Raw genomic sequence first — 18,947 nt, 5'->3', positions numbered from 1 at the left:
GAGAGCAATTATATGGTAATTTGAACATTCTTTGGCATTGCCCTTCTTTGGGATTGGAATAAAACTGATCTTTTCCAGTCCCGTGGCCACTGATGAGTTTTCCAAATTTGCTGGCACATTGAGTGCATCACTTTAACAGCATCACCTTTTAGGATTTAAATAGCTCAGTTGGAATTCGGACACCTCCACTGTCTTTGTAGTAATGCTTCCTAAGGCCCTCTTGACTTAAGGATGTCTGGCTCTAAAAGAGTGACCACATAATTTTGCTTATCTGGGTCATTGAGACCTATTTTTTTGTATTCTCTGTGTTTGTTGCCACCTCTTCTTAATCTCTTCTGCTCTGTTAGGTGCTTACCGTGTCTCCATAGTGACTGTAGCAGTTTACATTCCTGCCAGTAATGTAGGAGGGTTCCCTTTTCTCTACACTCTCTTCAGCATTTATTGTTCGCAGATTTTTCGATGATGCCCATTCTGACTGGTGGGCTTCCCAGGTGGTACAGTGCTAAAGAATCCTCTTGCCAGTGCAGGAGATGCAAGAGATGGCGCTTTGATTCCTGAGTCAGAAGATCCTCTGGAGTAGGAAATGGCTACCCACTCCAGTGTTCCTGTGTGGAAAATTCCATGGACAGAGGAGTCTGGCAGGGTACCATCCATGGGATCGCAAGGAGTGGGATACGACTGAGCACAGCACGGGCAGCACATTCTGACTGGTGTGAGGTAGTGCTTCCCATTAGTTTTGATTTGCATTTATCTAATTAGTGATGTTCAGCATCTTTTCATGTGCTTTTTGGTCATCTATATGTCTTTGGAGAAATGTCTATTTAGATCTTCTGCCTAATTTTTAATTGTTTTTTTTTTTTTTTTTTTTTTTTAGAGAGAGCTGCATGCGCTGTTTATGGATTTTGGAGATTAATCCCTTGTCAGTTGCTTGCAAATATTTTCTCCCATTCCGTGGGTTGTCTTTTTGTTTATGATTTCCTTTGCTGTGCAGAAGTTTTTGAGTTTAATTAGGTCTCATTTGTCTGTTTTTGTTTTTACTTTAATTACTCTAGGAGGTAGGTCAATAAAGATCTTGCTGTGGTTTATGTCAAAGACTGTTCTGCCTATGTTTTCTTCTAAGAGGTTTATAGTGTCCAGCCTTACACTTATGTCTTTGATCCATTTTGAATTTATCTTTGTGCATGCTGTTAGGGAGTGTTCCAATTTCATTGTTTTACATGTAGCTGTCCAGTTTTCCCAGCACCACTTATTGAAGATGCTGTCTTTTCTCTGTTGTATATTCTTGCCTCCTTTGTTACAGCTTAGGTGGCCCTGTGTGGGTTTATCTCTATTATACCATCTATCTTTGTTCCATTAATGTACATATACTTCTGTTTTTGTGCCATTATACTGTTTTGATTACTGTGGCTTTGTGGTATATTCTGAAGTCAAGGAGCCTGATTCCTCCAGCTCCGTTCTTTCTCAAGATTGCTTTTGCTATTTGGGATCTTTTGTTTGTCTATACAAAGTGTAAAATTTTTTGTTCTAATTTTGGAGAAAATGCCCTTGGTAATTTGATAGGGATTACATTAAATCTCTAAGTTGCTTTGAGTATTATAGTCTCTTTCACTGTATTGATTCTTCCAATCCAAGAACACGGTATAGCTCTCCATCTGTTTGTATCATCTTTGATTTGTTTCACCAGTGTCTTAAAGTTTTCTGAGTATTGGTCTTTTGCCTCCATAGGTAGGTTTATTCGTAGGCATTTTATTCTTTTTGATGTGATGGTAAATGGGATTATTTCCTTAATTTTTCTTTCCTATCTTTCATTGTTAGTGTATAGAAATGCAAGAGATTTCTCCATATTAATTTTGTATCCTGTGGCTTTACTGAATTCATTGATGAACTCTAGTAGTTTTCTGGCAGCATCTTTGGGATTTTCTATGTTTATTATGTTATCTGCAAATGGTGACAATTTTACTTTTTCAATTTTGTTTCTTTTTTCTTCTTTGATTGCTATGTCTAGGCATTCCAAAATTACGTTGAATAAAAGTCATAAGAATGGACATCCTTATTTTGTTCTTGAGCTTAGAGGAAGTACTTTCAGTTTTTCACCATTGAGAATAATGTTTGCTGTGGGTTTGTCATATATGGCCTTTGTGATTTTGATATATATTCCCATTGTGCTCACTTTCTGGAGATTTTTTTTTATTATAAATAGGTGTGGAATTTTGTCAAAAGATTTTTTGCATCATTGAGGTGATTATATGGTTTTTATTCTTTTAGTTTATCAAGGTGGAGTATCACATTGATTTTACATATATTGAAGAACCCTTGCTTCCCTGGGATAAATCCCATTTGATCATGGTATATGATCCTTTTAATGTGTTGTTAGATTCAATTTGCAAGTATTTTGTTGAATGTTTTTATGTCTGTGTTAATCAGTGATCTTGGCTTGTAGTTTTCTTTTGTTTTTGTGTGGTATCTTTATCTGGTTTTAGTATCAGGATTATGGTGGACTCTTAGAATGAGTTCGGGAGTATTCCTTCCTCTGCAATTTTTGGGAAGGGTTTTAGAAGGATAGGTGCTAACTTTTTTCTAAATATTTGATAAAAGTTGCCTGTGAGGCCATCTGGTCTTGGACTTTTATTTGTTGGGAGCTTTTAAATCGCAGTTTCAATTTCAGTACTTGTGACTGGTCTGCTCATATTTTCTATTTCTTCCTGGTTCAGTCTTGGGAGATTGAACCTTTATAAGAATGTGTTCATTTCTTCCAGGTTGTCTATTTTATTGGCATATAGTTACTTGTAGTCTCTTATGAACTTTTATGTGTGTGGTGTCATTGTAACTTTTTTCATTTCTCATTTTATTGAATTGAGCCCTCTCCTTGTTTTTTTCTTGATGAGTCTCTCTAAAGGTTTATCAATTTTGTTTATCTTCTCAAGGAAACAGTTTTTAGTTTCATTGATCTTTACCATGGTTTTATTCATCTCTATTTCATTTATTTCTGTTCTGATCTTTATGATTTTTTTCCTTCTACTAACTTGAGGTTTTGTTTTGTTTTTCTTTCTGTAGTTACTTTAGAAGTAAGGCTAGATCGTTTAGTTGTGACTTGTTTTCTGAGGTAAAATTGTTTTGCTATTAACTTTCCTCTTAGAACTGCTTTGGTGTACTCAGTTGCTTTAAGCATGTCCAGCTCTTTCCAACCTTCTGGAGTGTAGCCCACCAGGCTCCTCTGTCCATGGGATTCTTCAGGCAAGAATACTGGAATGGGTTGCCATACGCTCCTCCAGGGAATCTTCCTGACTCAGGGATCAAACCTGGGTTTCCTACATCTCCTGCATTGCAGGCTGATTCTTTACCACTGAGCCACTATGCTTTCCATCATTGTGCTTTCATATTGGTCTGTAGGTATTTTTCCATTTCCTCTTTGATTTCTTCAGTGAGCTATTGATTGTTTAGTAACATACTGTTTAGCCTCCACAAGTTTTTTTTTTACAGTTTTATTTCTGTGTAATTGATTTCTAATTTTATAGCTGTGGTCAGAAAAGATGCTTGATGTGATTCCAATTTCTTATATTTACCAAGGGTTGCGTTGTGGCCCAGCATGTGCTCTATCCTGGAGAACGTTTCATGTGTACTTGAGAAGAAAGTATATTTTGTTTTCAGATGGAATGTCCTATAGATATCAATTAAGTCTGTCTGGTCTAATGTGTCTTTTCACGTTTGTGTTTCCTAATTAATTTTCTGGATGATCTGTCCATTGATGAAAGTCGGTGTTAAAATCCTCCACTATTGTTTTGTTACTGTCAATTTCTCTTTTCATGGCTGCTAGCATTTGCCTTATATATTTGTAGTGCTGGCTGTGTTTGATGCATACATATTTACAATTGCTGTATCTTTTCTTGGATTGATCACTTGATCATTAATGTGGTGTCCTCCTTTGTCTCTTGCAACAGTCCTTATTTTAAAGTTTATTTGTCTGATATGAGATTTGTTACTCTGTTTCTTTTGATTTCCATCTTCCTTTTTCCAGGAAGAAATGGAATGGAATACCTTTTTCCATCCCCTCACTTTCAGTCTCTATGTGTCCCTAGGTCTGAAGTGGGTCTCTTGAAGACAGAGTATATAAGGATCTTATTTTTGTATCCATTTAGCCTGTCTGTATCTTTTGGTTGGAGCATTTATTCCATTTACATTTAAGCTGATTATCAATATATATATTGCCATCTTGTTAATTATTTTGAATTTGTTTTTGTAGATCTTTTTTCTTCCTCTTTTGTTGTCTTCGCTTGTGATTTGATGGCTATCTTTAGTGTCGTATTTGGATTGCTTTCTCTTTTATGTGTCTGTATCTGCTGTTTTTTGGTTTGCTTTTCCCATGAAGTTTTGATATAGCCATCTCTCTATATACACATGGAGAAGGAAATGACAACCCACTCCAGTATTCTTGTCCATGGAGAATCTCCATGAACAGAGGTGTCTGGTGGGCTACAGTCCATGGGGTTGCAAAGAGTCAGACACAACTGAGCTACTAAGCACATATATACACAAAAATTTTTTAGGTTGCTGGCGTCTTATTTCAAATGCATTTCCAACATCCTGCATTTGTACTCTCCTCATAAGGGCTCAGAGAAGGCAATGGCACCCCACTCCAGTACTCTTGCCTGGAGAATCCCATGGATGGAGGAGCCTGGTGGGCTGTAGTCCATGGGGTTGCTAGGAGTTGGACACGACTGAGCGACTTCACTTTCACTTTTCACTTTCATGCATTGGAGAAGGAAATGGCAACCCACTCCAGTGTTCCTGCCTGGAGAATCCCAGGGACGGGAAGCCTGATGGGCTGCCGTCTATGGGGTCGCACAGAGTTGGACACAACTGAAGTGATTTAGCAGCAGCAGCAGCAGCATAATGGCTGCTCTTGATCTATTTGTGTGTGGATGATTTCCTACCTTTATTGTATGCTTACTTTCCCAGGTGAGCTTTCCCATTCATAATTTTCTAGTTTCTAATTGTGGCCATTTCTTCTCTGCCTAGAGACATTCCTTTAGCATTTGTTGTAAAGCTGGTTTGGTGATGCTGAATTATATCAGCTTTTGCCTATTTGCAAAGCTTTTGATTTCTCCATCAAATGACAGTTTGCTGAGTATAGAGTATTCTTGGTTGAAGGTTTCCCCCTTTCATCACTTCAGAAATATTGTGCCACTCCCTTCTGGCCTACAGAGTTTCTGCTGAAAAATCAGCTGATAACCTTATGGGGATTCCCTTCTATGTTATGTTACTTTCCCTTCTTGCTTTTAATGTTTTTTCTTTGTCTTTAGTTTTTGTCAGTTTGATTACTGTGTGTCTCAGTGTGTTCCTCCTTGGGATTTTCCTGTATGGAATGAGACTCTCAGCTTCCTGGACTGGATTGAATGTTTCCTTTGTCATGTTAGGGAATTTTTCTGCTATTATGTCTTCACATATTTTCTCAGGTTGTTTCTTTCTCTGTTCTCCTTGTGGAGCCTTATAATGTGAATGTTGATACGTTTAATGTTGTCCCAGAAGTCCATGGGGTCACTAAGAGTTGGACACGACTGAGCGACTTCACTTTCACTTTTCACTTTCATGCATTGGAGAGGGAAATGGCACCCCACTCCAGTACTCTTGCCTGGAGAATCCCAGGGATGGGGGAGCCTGGTGGGCTGCCGTCTGTGGGGTTGCACAGAGTCGGACACGACTGAAGCGACTTAGCAGCAGCAGCAGCAGCAGCAGCAGAAGTCTGTTAGACTGTTCTCACCTTTTCATTATTTCTTTATTCTGTTTCACAGCAGTCATTCCCACCAATCTGTCTTCCAGGTCATTAATCTGTTCTTCTGCCTCCTTTTTTTTTTCCCTGCTATTGATTCCTTGTAGTGTATTTTCATTTCAGTTATTGTATAATTTATCTCTATTTGTTCTCTAAAACTTCTAGCTCTTCATTAAACACTTCTTGTGTCCTCTTGGTCTGTGCCTCCCTTCTTTTCCCAAGATCTTGGATAAGCTTTACTATCATTACTCTGAATTCTTTTGCAGGTAGATTTCCTATCTCCCCTTCACTTAGTTATTCTTCTGGGAGTTTTAACTTGTTCTTTTGTCTGGAACATATTCCTCTGCTGGCTCATTTTGTCTAACATTCTGTGTATGTGTTCTCTGCTCCTTAAGTTGCAGTGTTGTAACTCTTCTTTTTGTTTGGAATCTGCCCCCTGGTGGGTGAGGTTGGTCCAAGGGGACTGTGCAGGCTTCCTGGTAGAAGGATTGATGCCTGCCCACTGGTGGGTAGAAGTGGATCTTCTCCCTCTGGTGGGCAGGGCCATGTCACAGAGTATGTTTGCAGGCAGCTGTTGGTTCAGGACAACTTTAGGCAGCCTGTCCACTGATGAGTGGGGCCGTGTTCCCATCCTGTTGGTTGTTTGGCCTGAGGCATCGCAGTACTGGAGTCTGCAGCCAGTTGGTTGCAGCTAAGTCTTGGTGCCAAAATGGCAAGGGCGTTCCCCTGGGCATCTGCCACCAGTATTCTTGCCCCTACAGTGAGACACAGCCAACTTCCACCTAGCCAGGAGACCCTCTAAGACCCACACAGAGGTCTGACAGGTTCCTATGAGCTCACTGCTTTGCCCCAAGTCCCAGTACACATGAAACCTTGTGTGTACCCTTCTAAGAGTAAAGTCTTTGGTTTCCCCAGTCCTGTGGAGCTTCTGCTCTCAAGCTCTTCTGGCCTTCAGAGCCAAATGTTCTGGGAGCTCCTCCTCCCAATGCCAGACCCACAGGCTGGGGAGCCAGTTGTGAAGTTCAGAACTCTCTCTCCTGTGGGAGAACCTCTGTGATGTAATTATTTTCCAGTTTGTGGGTCACCTCCTTAGTGGGCATGGGATTTGATTATATTGCTAAAGCCCCCCTCTTACCATCTCATTGTGGCTTATTCTTAGTCTTTGGGTATAGAATATGCTTTTTCGTAGATGTGAGTCTTTTTTTGTTGATGGTGTTTTAGCAGTTAGTTGTGATTTTGATTTTTTTTATGATAGGAGATGAGCTCAAGTCCTTCTATTCCACCATCTTGTCCAGAAATCTGATTCATTAATTCTTGTTTACTCCAGGTCTGCACAGTAAAATCGCCCCTTGATTTCCTTCATTGCTCCCCATCTACAACCTGATACAAACAAGAGGGTCAGTCCTTTGGTCTTTTTGTATCTTGTTCATTATTTGCCCAACTGTGCATGCACACAGAGTTTCTCTGTGTTTTGTTGCTTGAGGAGATGATTGGCCATGTATAAGCATTATATGAAAGGGTCCAGGTCCCAGGCCGTCTCATTCCCCCCAAGAAATTCTACACCCCTTATTCTTAAGGGGTAAGGGGCCAAACATTTATTCTTCTATAACTTCTTCCTTCTGGACAAAAGCCACAGACTGTAGCCTACCCTAGAGGTGTAGAAGTCCCTTGCTGACTTTTCCAAGAACCTGTAGGGACTTGGGCCACTGTCTGCTGTAATGGGTGGGAATTCCTTGAGCCATCATGAGTCTTACTTGAAACTGTTGGAGCCTAGCAGACACAAAGTTAGCCAAAAGGTTGAACAAACAAGGGCCTAAAAGGAGAACAACAGCAGCCACTAATGGGCCTTGAAAGGGAAGGAACCAGGTTAACTTTAGGAGGACTCCCTTAAGTATTGATCAGATAGTGAAAATGACATCATCCTTGGCAAAACTGTGAGTGACTCTGCCTGAGCATGTGTTTCCTTAATATTAACTTCTACCTGTCTTGTCACATTGATCCAGGTGCAGTAGGAAGTATTAGTTATCACACAAACTCCACATTGTTCTGCCAGAAGTTTCTCAAGAGTTAGACGATTGTCAAGAGCTATATTAGCCAAAGAAATGAGAGAAGTATTCAGTCCCTTTAAGGCTTGTCCCATCTGTTCCATCATATAACCAAAGTGTCTGGTGAGATTTCTCAATTTTGCTTCATGGTAAGTAAAGCCTCCCCATGGAGCTGCAGTCCTATGGCCAGCTCTGCCCCTCTTAAGATCATTCCTAGTGCTCTCCAGGTTCGGTGGTGAGCTGGAGTGATCCTGTTACAGATAAAAATCCCTCTTATCCTGTAGTCCCTATGGTGGACTACAGGGTGGGCTATTCTCCTATAAAGTGGACGTTATCAGTACATTTATAGGCTCTAGCTTGGTTGGAAAAGAACAGGGCCTGGCCATAATTCTGTAACGCATGGTTTGCGTGTCTGCAGAGGAAAACAGACCCTTCAGGTGTGCAGACCTAAATGTCTGTCTGACAGTTGTTAAGAATGGACACTCCTTGAGGGACGTAACTGTTGTTATACTTAAAAAATTAGGGGACAGCAGAACATTATGTTGATAATTAAGCATATAAAGCTTTACAACATTAAAAAAAATTGATGTATTTAATTTTATTTGGTATGCACCAGTATGACCTTCTGGTAATTGAAATCCAATATGGAATTTTTTAATGATTAGTCAACTCCACAGAGGCAATATACTGCCGTGGAACACTGAGGGGGAAAAAAACTGATATATTTATTTACAGTTCTCTATATTGTAAACATTTGATCTATACACTGTTAGCAACTTTTAATGAGAGCTTTACACAGACAAAGAAACAATACCCTGCATTTCTATTCATATTTGGCAAAAGCATATTAAATAGAATATCAGATTTTCTTTTTCACTAGCATTATGCTTTCTTTAGATAATTATCTAAACTTTCAAAAGACCAAAATATATGCAAGTTCTATACAACTAACAGTACTTAAGCCAAATATTTGGCTTATAATTTCTTTTTTAGAATAAAGTGCTATAAACAACTTGGCAATCAAAACTACCTTTAAACATTAATTTACAATATACAACATTTATCTGGAAGAGCTTAAATTTCAGCACAAGGTCACTATCATGTGTATAACAGCAGGATTCTTTTTTATGTAAATGAGGCTTCAAAATTACTGATGAATTCTTGCCTTAATGCCTTATTATTGGTTTCCTACAAAAGAGGATAAGAACTACTGATGTATTATATCTTTTCTCTTCTTTGAGGTCACTTGGCATTAATTTTCAGATTCAGCAAGTCTACTGAGTTATAATATTCCCCTATAATCATTGCCCTTTTATAACGGCAAATGCTAATGGTAATTAATAACATATACCACTCAAAAAAAACCAAGTTGTTTTTTTCCTTTTGAATAGGAACCTATATTTTGGGAGTTGTGCGACAAAGCTAAAACAACAGGACTATAAAATAGTTTACCTGAAATAGCATGTTGACAAAATATACATCTATTTCATTGTTTTTGTAGTTATGATAATGCCCTGCTAAGCTACCAATATGTAAATAGTATATTTTATTTATATATTAAATCCAGTAGAATCAAGTTCTCAATCTCCTTTGTCATTTTATAACTCTTTATCAGATAATTGAATTATGAAAGCATATGCCAAGACCTGCGGACGATGTGCATTGTGGCCTATTACAATCAGAATTCTCCTCAAATTACATTTTTATTAAAGTGAAATTGAACATACAGGAAAAATTAATACAGAGGATGCTATAGTGTGGATTGAAGCTAGAACTCAGTGATCTAAGAAGTATGCATTGGTTTGGCATGTGTTTTTTCTTTCTAAGATTAAGTTGAGCATGTCCAAAAGTCATCTGTGCCAACCTCAGAGATATGACAATATCAAGTATTCATTCCCTCGTTATCTTAAGTTAGATTACTTTAGTAAAACAGTCAGTTCAGCTCAGTCGCTCAGTCGTGTCCGACTCTTTGCAACCCCATGAATTGCAGCACACCAGGCCTCCGTGTCCATCACCAGCTCCCAGAGTTCACCCAAACTCATGTGCATTGAGTCGGTGATGCCATCCAGCCATCTCATCCTCTGTCGTCCCCTTCTCCTTCTGCTCCCAATCCCTCCCAGCATCAGGGTATTTTCCAATAAGTCAACTCTTCGCATGAGGTGGCCAAAGTATTGAAGTTTCAGCTTTAGCATTAGTCCTTCCAATGAGCACCCAGGACTGGTCTTCTTTAGGATGGACTGGTTGGATCTCCTTGCAGTCCAAGGGACTCTCAAGAGTCTTCTCCAACACCACAGTTCTAAAGCATCAATTCTTCGGTGCTCAGCTTTTTTTATAGTCCAACTCTCACATCCATACATGAACACTGGAAAAACCATAGCCTTGACTAGATGGACCTTTGTTGGCAAAGTAATGTCTCTGCTTTTGAATATGCTATCTAGGTTGGTCATAACTTTATTTCCAAGGAGTAAGCGTCTTTTAATTTCATGGCTGCAATCACCATTTGCAGTGGTTTTGGAGCCCCCCAAAATAAAGTCTGACACCGTTTCCACTGTTTCTCCATCTATTTCCCATGAAGTGATGGGGCCAGATGCCATGATCTTAGTTTTCTGAATGTTGAGCTTTAAGCCAACTTTTTCACCCTCCTCTTTCACTTTCATCAAGAGGCTTTTTAGTTCCTCTTCACTTTCTACCATAAGGGTGGTGTCATCTGCTTATCTGAGGTTATTGATATTTCTCCCGGTCAGTATGGTTTAAAAGATAATATACCACAATAGGTTCAACAGAACAACACCATCTAGTTCAGTTCAGTCACGTCCAACTCTTTGCAACCCCATGGAATGCAGCATGCCAGGCCTCCCTGTCCATTACCAACTCCTGGAGTTTACTTAGACTCATGTCCAATGAGTCGGTGATGCCATCCAACCATCTCCTTGTCTGTCGTCCCCTTCTCCTACCTTCAATCTTTCCTAGCATCAGGGTTTTTTCAAATGAGTCAGTTCTTCGCATCAGGTGGCCAAAATATTAGAGTTTCAGCTTCAACATCAGTCCTTCTAATGAACACACAGGACTGATCTCCTTTAGAATGAACTGGTTGGATCTTCTCAAGAGTCTTCTCCAACACCACAGTTCAAAAGTATTGATTCTTCAGTGCTCAGCTTTCTTTATAGTCCAACTCTCACATCCATACATGACTACTGGAAATACCATAGCTTTGACTAGATGGACCTTTGTTGGCAAAGTAATGTCTCTGCTTTTTAATAAGCTCTCTAGGTTGTTCATAACTTTCCTTCCAAGGAGCAAGCGTCTTTTAATTTCCTGGCTGTAGTCACCATCTGTAGTAATTTTGGAGCCCCCAAAAATAAAGTCTGTCACCGTTTCCCCATCTATTTGCCATGAAGTGATGGGACTGGATGCCATGATCTTAGCTTTCTAAATGTTGAGTTTTAAGCCAACTTTGGTGTCATCTGCATATCTAGGGTTACTGATATTTCTCCTGGCAGTCTTGATTCCAGCTTATGCTTCATCCAGTCCAGCATTTCACATGATGTATGCTGCATAAAAGTTAAATAAGCAGGGTGACAATATACAGCCTTGACGTACTCCTTTTTGGAACCAGTCTGTTGTTCCATGTCCAGTTCTAACTGTTGCTTCTTGACCTGTATACAGATTTCTCAGGAGGCAGGTCAGGTGGTCTGGTATTCCCATCTCTCTCAGAATTTTCCACAGTTTGTTGTGATCCACACAGTCAAAGGCTTTGGCATAGTCAATAGAGCAGATGTTTTTCTGGAACTTTCTCGCTTTTTTAATGATCCAACAGATGTTTGCAACTTGATCTCTGGTTCCTCTGCCTTTTCTAAATCCAGCTGGAACATCTGGAAGTTCACGGTTCATGTACTGTTGAAGCGTGGCTTGGATAATTTTCAGAACTACTTTGCTAGCATGTGAGATGAGTGCAATTGTGTAGTAGTTTGAACATTCTTTAGCATTGCCTTTATTTGGGATTGGAATGAAAACTGACCTTTCCAGTCCTGTGGCCACTGCTGAGTTTTCCAAATTTGCCGGCATACTGAGTGCAGCACTTCCCACAGCATCATCTTTTAGGATTTGAAATAACTCAATTGGAATTTCATCACCTCCACTAGCTTTGTTCATAGTGATGCTTCATAAGGCCCACTTGACTTCACATTCCAGGATGTCTGCCTATAGGTGAGTGATCACACCATTGTGATTACCTGGGTTGTGAAGATCTTTTTTGTATGGTTCTTCTGTGTATTCTTGCCACCTCTTCTTAATATCTTCTGCTTCTGTTAGGTCCATACCATTTTTGTCCTTTATTGTGGCCTCTTTGCATGAAAAGTTCCCTTGATATCTCTAATTTTGTTGAAGAGATCTCTAGTCTTTCCCATTCTGTTGTTTTACTCTATTTCTTTGCACTGATCACTGAGGAAGGCTGTCTTATCTCTCCTTGCTATTCTTTGGAACTCTGCATTCAAATGGGTATATCTTTCCTTTTCTCCTTTGCCTTTCGCTTCTCTTTTCATAGCTGTTTGCAAGGCATCCTCAGATAACCATTTTGCCTTTTTCATTTCTTTTTCTTGGGGATATGGTCTTGATCACTGCCTCCTGTACAATGTCATGAATCTCCATCCATAGTTGATCAGCCACTTTATCTCAGATCTAGTCCCTCAAATCTATTTCTCACTTCCACTGTATAATCATAAGGTATTTGATTTAGGTCATACCTGAATGGTCTAGTGGTTTCCCCTACTTCCTTCAATTTAACTCTGAATTTGGCAATAAGGAGTTCATGATCTCAGCTACAGTTAACTCCTGGTCTTGTTTTTGCTGACTTATAGAGCTTCTCCATCTTTGGCTGCAAAGAATGTAATCAATCTGGTCCCATATTGATCATCTGGTGATGTCCATGTGTAGAGTCTTCTCTTGTGTTGTTGGAAGAGAGTGTGTGCTATGACCAGTGCGTTCTCTTGGCAAAACTCTGTTAGCCTTTGCCCTGCTTCATTCTGTATTCCAAGGCCAAATTTCCCATTACTCCTGGTATTTCTTGACTTCCTACTTTGGCATTCCAGTTCCCTATGATGAAAAGGACATATTTTTTTTGGTGTTAGTTCTAGAAGGTCTTGTAGGTCTTCATAGAACTGTTCAACTTCAGCTTCTTCAGCATTATTGGTTAGGGCATAGACTTGGATTATTGTGATATTGAATGGTTTGCCTTGGAAATGAACAGAGATCATTCTGTCATTTTTGAGACTGCATCCAAGTATTGCATTTCGGACTCTTCTGTTGACTATGATGGCTACTCCATTTCTTCTAAGGGATTCTTGCCCACAGTAGTAGATATAGTGGTCATCTGAGTTAAATTCACCTCTTCTAGTCCATTTTAGTTCGCTGATTCCTAAGATGTCGATGTTCACTGTCGCTGTCTCCTATTTGACCACTTCCAATTTGCCTTGATTCATGGACCTAACATTCCAGATTCCTATGCAATATTGCTCTTTACAGCATCGGACTTTCATTACCAGTCACATCCACAACTGGGTGTTGTTTTTGCTTTGGCTCCACCTCTTCCTTTTTTCTGGAGTCACTTCTCCACTGATCTCCAGTAGCATATTGGGCACCTGCTGACATCAGGAAGCTTCCATAAGCCTCTTATCCTTCTCCATCAAAGGGCAGACAGACTGAAATACTAACCAATCTGATCACATGGACCATAGCCTTGTCTAACTCAATGAAACTATGAGCCATGCTGTGTCAGTCAGTTCAGTTCAGTCGCTCAGTTGTGTCCGACTCTTTGTGACCCCATGAATCTCAGCATGCCAGGCCTCCCTGTCTATCACCAACTCCTGGAGTTCACTCAGACTCACATCCTTCAAGTCAGTGATGCCATCCAGCCATCTCATCCTCTTTCGTCCCCTTCTCCTCCTGCCCCCAATCCCTCCCAGCATCAGAGTCTTTTCCAATAAGTCAACTCTTCACATGAGGTGGCCAAAGTACTGGAGTTTCAGCTTCAGAATCATTCCCTCCAAAGAAATCCCAGGGCTGATCTCCTTCAGAATGGACTGGTTGGATCTCCTTGCAGTCCAAGGGACTCTCAAGAGTCTTCTCCAACACCACAGTTCAAAAGCATCAATTCTTCGATGCTGTATAGGGCCACCCATGTCGGACAGGTCATAGTGGAGAGTTCAGACAAAATGTGGTCCACTGGAGAAGGGTTGACAGTTTACTTTTGTTTAAATCCTATTGCTTCCTGACAAGGAATACTTTTCTTTTTCAACTCCTTCTTGCTGTAGTGAATTCTCATTCAGAGGAAAATCCTGGTTACCTTTTATGCCTAAGTTTGTTCTTTAGGACCTGATGTTTCTTGAAGACCTTCTGTAGCCTGTTCTCCCTCCTTAGTGGCCATTTCAAGATTATTTAAGCCAGTTTTAGGAGAGAGTCCCCACTTCATTGGTAGTATGTCCAGAATCAGATTTAAGTGACCAGGAGCTCTAGCAGCCTCTGATATGACTGTCGAACATTCTGCTGCACTCTCTTTGATGGTCTGCATAGACTTGATGCACCAGGTGATTTATGTTGCTGCAGCTCATCTGAAGAAATAAAAAAGAAAGAAACTCTCTCCTCTTGTAAAGGAGAGAGTTCTGATTCCATCAGCGTCTTCAGAAAGAGACTCTTGGTGCTCCTAGGAGCAGTGCTGGCACTATCATTGCCTGTATCACGGATTCTTGAGTCTATTTCATCAGTGTTACTTCTTGTCATTTTCTTTAGGTGGCAGAAGTCGCTTCCTGATGACTGATCTATCTCCATGAGTAAGGATTCCTTTATTTTTCCATCCAAAATTTTCTTTGTAGATTGCAGATATACAATTCCATTGGCTACATGATGCCATATTCCTCACAGCCGTTCTCTTGAACCAAGGGGTCTGTTTTATGTGGATCAAATGTTATATTATTTGGTGTAACTAGCAACATACCACTGACTGTGCTCTTGCCACTGGTAGTATATCTGCAGTTAACTTTAAGAAATTTCTCACTAAGTGTTTCTTCCTCTTCAGAAGTGGAAGATACAACTCATGCAGGTCGAAAACCAGTAAAAGCAGTTGAGGGAGTTCCTTCTTTTGAGTGGACTACATCAGGATTAGTAGTCTTATCAAATTCAGCCTCGAATGATGTTTGTGACAGAGGACTTATGGGGCTTAGAGATGGAGGGTGCTCAACACTGGAGACTTATTCAGAATTGAGAACATTATAAAACCTGTCCATTAACAACTGCTAGGGAGAATATTTAATTGAACAAGTTTGTTGAGCTTGTATCAAATTTCAGGGCTATACTATTCAAAGAATCCTTTGATTCAACAGTATATTCAATAGTCCCTTTGGGTTTCTGAAAAGGCATTCTTCTCTCATCTTTCTTGTCTAGAGTTTTTTTGGCCAGTGTCCCAGACAGGAATGCAAGTCCACCAGAATGTGTGGTGGGGTGGGAGCTGGAGTGTAGGAATTGGAGAGCAATCCCAGAGTGAGGACTACTTTTGAGTGCAGGGAGATGGCCTGAGGAGACAGGAGGGAGGAGAGTGTGGTGGGAAATGCTTTTGGAGGAAAGCCAGGCCGTCCCAGAGGCAGAGCGCTACTGCTGAGTCGCGTGCAGCGTGTGGAGCCTTCACTGTAGCCGCTCTGCGTGCACTCTACAGCATTTTAAACTAGATGCTCATGCATGATCCTGCTGACACCAGTTGGGGGTTGCATTCCATAGGCTTGATCACTGTTTGTCTGGAATCCCACAGGTGGGTTTACTTGGATTGACCGGGTGGATGGAATGTTGCCTTCCCATCACTCACATCGCCCTTCTGTGTTGTTTAGGGATGTGGGGCCATAGTTTGAAACATGGCATCAGTGGGTAAGGTTGTAGGATATCTGGTGTATTATGCCTCGGAAGAGTTTTTGGAGCATGTGAAACAAGTGCTGTTTGTACAGTTTAATGTAGCGTGCCCCACACCTTGGATCCAGTTGTATGCGGGAGTCAGGCTAAAGCATTGGAATAACCCCCTGGAAGGTGTGTGTGTGTGACTAGTGGAGGTGAAGGGGTGGCAGTTTTACCCCATTTAGATTGTTAATTACCGCTGGACCCAGCAGGTTCAGGGGAAATGCATGAGGAGGGTAATAGCCAGCTGGGGTTGTTGATGGCATATCCAACATTCTTTTAAATGGCCTCCCTGGTAGCTCAGCTGGTAAAGAATCTGCCTGCAATGCAGGAGATCCCAGTTTAATTCCTGGGTTGGGAAGATCTGGAGAAGGGATAGGCTACCCACTCCAGTATTCTTGGGCTTCCCTGGTGACTTAGCTAGTAAAGAATCCCCCTGCAATGTGGGAGACCTGGGTTCCATCCCTGGGTTGGGAAGATCCCCTGGAGAAGGGAAAGGCTACCCACTCCAGTATTCTGGCCTGGAGAATTCCATGGACTGTATAGTCCATTGGTTCACAAAGAATTGGACAAGACTCTTTTAAATGTTCTGCTTCAAATACGATTCTCGAATATCAATAGTAATAAAAGGCCTTCCATAGATCATTTCAAATGGGCTAAGACTCAGACCACTCCTGGGGTCTACATGGACCTTTAGTAGTGCAATAAGAAGAAAGTTGGTCCAAGGTTCATGAGTTTCTTGGCAGAGCTTTGCTGTGGTTTTCTTTAAAGTGTGGTTCATTTTCTCTACCTTCCCTGAAGACTGGGGCAGCCAAGAGATGTTTACTTTACAGTGTATCCCTAGGGGCATAGTAAGTCCCTGTGTGATTTGGGCTATAAAAGAGGGCCTGTTACTGTTCTGGAGGGACTTTGGAAGTCCAAATCAAGGGATTATTTCTTTTAAAAGGGACTTATAGATTTCCATAGCCTTTTCAGATCAGGCAGAAAAGGCTTCAACCCATCTAGTGAAAAGTATCAGAAGATATTTATATCCTGATTGTGGGGGCATTTAAGTGAAATCTACCAGTCTCCGCCCACCTCCACCCCAGATATGTCACTTGGCATTGGATTGGCCTGAGTAATGATGGGGATATTGAGTGGGTCTGTGGGTTATTCTGGTCACATAAATCACAGGCAAGCATTACTTGTTTTTCTGTTCTTTTAAGCCCCTTCCCTGAGAAAGCCTTTTGTGTCAAGTCCCATAGTGCACCCCTCCCATGATGGGTGGCATCATGTAAACTCTTAGTTTCCATTGTAGGGACTCAGGAATTAGAACCTTACCCTCCTTTTTATACCAGACTGTGCTTCCCTTCTCATAGCCCTGTTTCTCAGCATTTTCTTGTTCTTTTGGAGAATACTGGGGAAGGCTACAGAGTTCAGGGTGATCAATCACTAGGGCCATAACTTGTTCAGGCTCTTGCAGTTGAGCTGCCTTTTTTGCAATTTGATAAACTTTGCTGTCTCCTTGGCTCACAAGAGATCCATTCCTCTGATGGCCCCTACAGTGGCTACCCGGGTTGGGAGCTGCACCCCATCTAAATGAGCCAGAATCACATCTTTATGTTTTATAGGAGAATTTCTAGTGGTTAAACATTCCTCTTTCTTTCCAAATGGTAGTATAAGCATGTAGCATGTGGAACCCATAGTTAGAGTCAATAGATGCATTTAATTTCTTATCCTTCCCTAACTGCAAAGCTCCCATTAGTGAATTAGTTCCACATCTGTGCTGATGTCTGGGTTGGTGGGGCCTTTGCTTCTGTGACTTGATCTAGATTAACAATGGCATGCCCCACCTTTCAGGTTCCCATTTCTATAAAACTGCTCCCATAAGTAAACCATGTGACCTCATGGCTGTCAAGAGATTCATCTAGAAGATCAGATCTGCTGGAGTAAGTTTGTTCTATGGTGTTTATACAATGATGCAGTAAGTCTCCACTCTCAACTACTGGAAGCAGAGTTGCTGGGTTCAGGGTTTGGCACACTTATAATGTTGAGAGTCTCTGTTAGGAGGGCCTGATATCTTGTTAACCTTCCTCCAGTCAACCAATGATGATCTTTGACTTCCAGCACTGACTGTACCTGATAAAGGCTTAACACATCTTCGTGTTGACCCAGGGTAAGCTTGGAAGCCCCATTAACCAGTAAGACTATGGCTGCTATTGCCAGCAGGCAGTTTGGTCATTCCAAGGCCACTCTGTCCAGTTGTTTTGAAAAATAAGCCACTGGTCTCTGATGTGGTCCCAGATTTTGGGTCAGGACTCATAGTACTATCCCTGATCTCTTGTGAATGTATAGGGTAAAGGGCTTGTCCAAATTTGGAAGTCTCAGTGCTAATGCTCTGCTTAACACAGTCTTTAGAGTCACTGGTGGTTGCTCTTTCAACGAAGGGATTCCCTTTCTTCTTCCTTTAGAGCCTCAGAGAAGGCTTTGGCTTTAAGGCCATAATTTGGAATCCAGATGTGACAGAACCCAGTCATCCTGAGAAAGCCTTGGAGTTGCCTCTTTTTGGTTGGAGATCATAATCACCAGTTGCTCTTTCCTGACCTGTGGCCCCAGGGGTCAAAACAGATCCTAAATATTGAACCCATTGTTGTGATATTTGAGCCTTGGTTGATGAGATATATCCGTTTTTGACCAGAAAATTTAAGACCTTAACAGTATTTTGATCTGCGTCTTGTTCGGTCTCACTACTTATCAATCAATCATCAACATATTGTAGCAGAGTTCCCTTTTCAAGGATCACATCCCTTGCTAATGCATTTCCAAAAATAATGGGGGCTGTCCTGAACACCCTGTGGAAGCACTGTCCATGTATATTGGGTAGCGTCCAGGGTGTCAGGGTCCCTCCACACAAAGACAGAAAGATACTGGGAGTATGGATGGAGGGGAATACAGAAAAATGCATCTTTGAGGTACCAAACAGAGAAATACCGAGCGCTCCGCAGCATGCGGTGACAAGGTGTGTGGGTTTGGCATCCGTAGGTGAACAGGGATGACTGCCTCCTTCATTGCTCTAAGTCTTGCACAAACTGACGATGCTGTCCATTAGGCTTCTGACTGGGGAGGGTCAGGGTGTTTCAAGGGGATTGGCAGGGCCTAATGAGTCTGCATTTTAGAAATTTGGTGACTGGTGGCTGGAGTCCCCTCAGGGCTTCTTACTTTCA

General features: G+C 41.2%; 1 pseudogene; it reads right to left on the bottom strand.

Annotated features, from left to right (window-relative positions):
* Positions 1-14,050: 14,050 nt before the first annotated feature.
* On the bottom strand, positions 14,051-15,249 carry LOC113901746 (annotated as a pseudogene).
* Between the last annotated feature and the right edge of the window lie 3,698 nt (positions 15,250-18,947).

Source organism: Bos indicus x Bos taurus, chromosome 2, assembly GCF_003369695.1.
Source record: "Bos indicus x Bos taurus breed Angus x Brahman F1 hybrid chromosome 2, Bos_hybrid_MaternalHap_v2.0, whole genome shotgun sequence".
NCBI lineage: Eukaryota > Metazoa > Chordata > Mammalia > Artiodactyla > Bovidae > Bos > Bos indicus x Bos taurus.
The sequence above is the reverse complement of the archived record's forward strand: the minus strand, read 5'-3'. Positions and strand labels throughout refer to the sequence as shown.